Source organism: Nycticebus coucang, chromosome 13 (genome assembly GCF_027406575.1).
Source record: "Nycticebus coucang isolate mNycCou1 chromosome 13, mNycCou1.pri, whole genome shotgun sequence".
Classification (NCBI taxonomy): Eukaryota; Metazoa; Chordata; class Mammalia; order Primates; family Lorisidae; genus Nycticebus; species Nycticebus coucang.
The window spans coordinates 3,752,515-3,757,749 of NC_069792.1; positions in this window are offsets into that span (position 1 = coordinate 3,752,515).

Consider the following 5,235-nt stretch of genomic DNA (forward strand, 5'->3'; position numbering starts at 1 on the left):
GCTGCCACTCCCAGACAAGAGAATACACCCTAAATAAGACAGAAGGACAGTTTTAAAATTAACTTCTGGGCTTGGTATCCAGACCACAGTGGTTACGGCGCCAGCCACATACATCAAAGGTGGTGGGTTTGAACCTGGCCCAGGCCAGCTAACCAACAATGACAACTGCAACAACAAAAATTAGCCAGGCATTGTGGCGGGCTCTTATAGTCCCAACTATTTGGAAGGCTGAGGCAAGAAAATCACTTGAGCTTAAGCATTTGAGGTTGCTGTGAGCTGTGATGCCATGGCACTCTACCGAGAGCGACATAGTGAGACTCTGTCTCAAAAAAAAAAAAAAAAAAAAAGTGAAATTAACTTCTGCCCACAGGCCTTTGGTGTCAAACAATTGTGACATATTTTGGAAACACATTTTATCTCTCCAAAGCCCTGTTGTCCACAGGATAGGAAAAGCTGCTTATAAACCCCTAGACAGAAAGCCCAAATAGAGTACCTGCTTAGCAACCCCCCTCCACTGTGGGGAGGCTTTATCTCCATTCTCTTCTTATCTATCAATAAAATCTATCCTTTTGCTTACTCGTGGTGATCCGGTGGAGTCATTCTTCAAATCTCTGAGATGGAGGACCCAGCAGAGAGGTTCCAGTTATATCATTGAATTAGAACAAAGGGCTTCCACCCTGTAAGTGCCCTGCCAGGCCTGCCCACTGGTGAAGCTTTATAGAAGTGTGGAGCCCATGGGGCCTCAACTAGGGTCTCCTGAAATGTTTCTTTCCATGTAATTGTGTGGGATGAATTGTGTCCTCATATTCATATGTTGATGTCCTAATCCCAGTATCTAAGAATGTGGCTGTATTAGACATAGGGTCTGCAAATAGAAAATTAAGGGAAGTTGAAGTTTTTAAGGAGTACCCTAATCCAATCTCAGAGTTATCCTTGTTAAAAAAAACAAAAACATTAGGACACAGACACAGACATCAGGTAAGTGAGCATAGAAAGAACGCACAGGGAGAAGACAGCTATTTACAAGCCAAGAAGAAATCAACCTTGATGACACCTTGAACTTGAACTTCCAGCCTCTAGAACTGAGAGAAAATAAATTTCTGTTGTTTAAGCTACCCAGTCTATAGTATTTTGTTATGGCAGCCCTAGAAAACTAAAACAGTAATACATTTTTTTGCTTCTGTTCTGAGTGAACAATGAGTAGTGAAGCATTTGCCATGATTTAACCCCACAATCCCTTTTTCCAGGAAACTAAGGAGAAAATATGTTAGCTCTGTCTCCTAATTCTTATCTCCTACCAAATGTTACATCATTTTGTAAGACTAAAAATGAATAAATTATAATTCAAGGTCAATTCCAAGGCTTAAAAAATACTATAATTAATCCATAATTCTTCAAAAACTAAGCATGATATGTTCATCTCATTAAACTAGAGAATGAAGCAGCTTTACAGTTGGAAGGACAACTATTTGACTTATTGAAGCAAAACACTCTTCATCAGAAAAAGTGTTTTAAGACTCTTAAAATATTTTCCAAGATAAAATCCAAATGTAAATTTGCTGTGCTCAAACTTCTGCAACTGCAACTAACAAGGATAATTTTATAAGAGTTAAGAAATATATGCTTGAGTGACTATTTTATCTCCCATACGAGATTGCAATTAGAACTGGCTATGCTTCTAATTAGATTCATTCTTCCTGTTTGAATGTTGTAACAACAGAAAAGAAGACATAAGCTGTAAAATAATTTAAAGAGGTTTATTCTGAGCCAAGTTTGAAGGCCATAGCCTGGAGCCACATTCAAGAAGCCTCAAGCAAGCCAATTCCTGAGGTTGAGTTACCGTTTAGTTTTGTACATTTCAGGGGGACAGGAATTACACATAAAGTTGTAAAGTCATAAATCGATACATGGAAGGCCTTCTTTGGTTTGGTCAAGCTGATGTCACACAGATGCACCAGCTCACAGCAGAGATAGCATTGTTATTTTGTATTAGAGGAACTTCCCAACTGTAAACTAAAATAAAATATTAAGCTCCCCCCAAATCTTAAGTCCCAAAATGGTAAGACATCTCAAAGGGGTAATGGGACCTTACAGTTATAGGTGGGTTTAAAGATTCTTTGTGCTGGAGAATGGGAACCGAAGACCCCACTCTTGGCAAAGGAAAGCACCCCCAGAAAAAGAGAAAAACTAAAAAGTAAGCTGAGTGAGTTGGAACAAAGAAAATTCAGCTAGTTTACATTTAAGCTCAGCATTGCTAGCAAGCTTCTTGCCTTTTCTGATATTCTAGCCTGTTTGGGATACAGCTTACAAAACACCCTGCTGGGTCTATGAGCACTCTGAGGAGAATAATGGTCATAGAAGAGGCTATGACAATGTCCTAGAAAAAGATACATCTTCTAGGGCATTTCCTGCCCATTAAACAGGCAAAGCAGATACCCATTGTGGAGATTTGCATTTAACTGGGGGCAGAGACCAAAGGAGTAGCTCTAGCCCTGAGATATGGGCAGAAGAGCTTATATCCCTTATCACAGAGGAAAATCCTCTGTGGTGATGATGGGAGGGCAATGCCTCCCTCCCACTGATCCCTCAGAGTAGATTAACACAGGTGGCTTTTTACTCCACAGAGAACTAGAGGAGCTTAACACTTCCCTAGAAATCTGTGTGTGACCTCAAGCAGGAGGCTCTCCCAATACAAGGCTCAGATTTCAGATTATTGAAGGCTGCCCTAAGGTTAATAATAATAACAACAGGACCTGCTATGATCAATCCGAGAAACTGCTGATGCTTTTGTTCTGTCCCTCACTCACCCTCTGGGCAACTAGACTTCAATAAAATCAGAATGGAGCAAACACTCTGGGCCATAGCCAGAACGGGCAATGGAACCCTGAGCTCCCACTTTTAAATCTACTCTATGTGTCTTATCTTTCTTTTTTTTTTTTTTGACAGAGTCTCACTTTATCACCCTTGGTAGAGTGCTGTGGCATCACACAGCTCACAGCAACCTCCAACTCCTGGGCTTAGGCGATTCTCTTGCCTCAGCCTCCTGAGTAGCTGGGACTACAGGCGCCCGCCAGAACAACTGACTATTGTTTTGTTGTAGTTTGGCTGGGGTCGGGTTCAAACCCACCATTCTTGGGCGAGGGGGCTGGTGCCCTGCTCACTGAACCGCAGGCACTACCCTTTCTCTTGTCTTTCTTTACCATCACTGTTAGCTCCATATTTCTTCAGTCTATCACTGCCCGTTTCCACAGATCTCAACGGATGCTGCTCTCAGGGTGGGACCCCAACACTTTGATTTGTAATTGGGTAAAGAAATGAAGCTTTGTCTAAAGGCTTGGAAGGTTTTAAGTTAAGGAAGTCTGTTCTTCTGAGACAAGCCTTGAGGCTGGCCTTTTCTATGCAGACTCAAGTGATTTGGTTCATAAATTGAGGACCTGCAGCTTTGTCTTTCATAGCCTCAGGCCTGTTAAGGTGCTACAAGGACCGTCTACAAGACAGGAGGAGGGCATAGTGAGGTGTGTCTGATCTCTCTTCTCAGGGTCAGTAACGTGATTTTAGGGTATCCCCTTGGCAAAGAGGGGGCCCATTCAATCACTTGAGGAGGGTGCTTAAGATTTTATTTTTGTTCATAGTTGGGAAGTTCCTCTATTACAAAATAACAATGCTATCTTTGCTGTGAGCTGATGCATCTGTGTGACATCATCAATCCTCTGAGGCAAATTCTGGACTCAAATGTAAAAATTGCCCAAAAGAATCAGTCACTATTGTTCATATTTTTGTAACATAAATTCATAAAATAATACACGTTTAGTTATTGTCTGAATATCTCCAATGAATGACTAAAAGCACAACAATCTCTTCAAAAAGGTAATTAACAGTGTGTTGTACCCAACGCAAGTGGAATTACACTGGCTACAGCCACCTGCAGTGGTGTTTCCATCTCAGTGGAAAGAGAGGGAGGGGGAGGAAGTTGGTCAAGGTCCAAATGCTATAGACTCTTGTACTCACTGAGTGTTAGTCAGTTTTCTTGAATAAATACTTCTTCTTTTGCTGCTTACCTATAGGACCATATTTAGAGACTTTAAATGGTTGTCTTTTTATAATGTCATGAATTCCACTGAGGAGTGAGTCCATGGAGATCCTCATATTTTCATGCCAAGTGGAATTTTATGCACTTCCCTTTAAGTCTTCAATTTTCACTAAATCTGTATTTATTGATAGATTGTCATTCATTTCCACAATTGTTATGCACTGAACTGTGCCCCTCCCCCACCAAATTCATATGTTGAAACCTTTATTCCCCGAACTTTAGAATGTGATTGCATTTGCAGATAGGGTCTTTAAAGAAGTAATTTGCCAGGTAAAAACTGAAAGGGAGCAGAATCAGAGCAAGACCAAAGTGTAACAAAGGCAGCAATGCTTATTTTGACACTTGGGTACAAGTGGGCTAAGATGTAAAAAAATATTAGCAGGGTCTAAGCAGGGGGGGCCCATCTTTTCTAGCTGGCTTAGGGGGAGCTGGCCTCTATCAAGGGCCACCAAACTGTTGTTTTCTCATTACTGGGGCTCTCCTGGAGGGCTCTTCTTATCAGAGTGTCAGAGGCTTGCAATGTCAGCATATAAGGCTTTTCAGTTCAAGATGGGGTTAGTTTGGCCAACCTAACATAATTAAGTTAAAATGAGATCATTAGGGCCAATCCTAACACAGTACAACTGGTGACCTTATAGGAAAAGGAGGAGACACCAGGGATGTGTCTGCATAGAGAAAAGGCCATGTGAGGGCTCAGGATGCAGACGGCCATCTGCAGAGTGAGGACGGAGACCTCCACAGAAACCAAACCCACTGACATTGACTGCTAGTCTCCAGGACTGTGAGGAAATAAATTTCAGTTCTATAAGACACCCTGTCTATGGTATTGTGCTATGGCAGTGTAGCAAACTGATGAAATAACTGCAAAATTTTTACCTTTTGAATTAATATTTTTTTCTAAGAAGCCTGAACCAACCCCTCTTTTATACGTTCCTATTATCACTAAAAAACATAACAAATAAAACAAAACCTCTAGTGAACTACTGAAGTCCTGAGAGATATTTCTACATTCAGATGTTTTTCTGTCTTTTTGAACTAACTCTCAAAACAGCAAAACCCTTCAGCTCACTTTGCTACAAACTTGGTGGTATTATTAATATTTTGCAGAGTTTGTTAACTCCCTCTATCCCTACACAACACTGTAC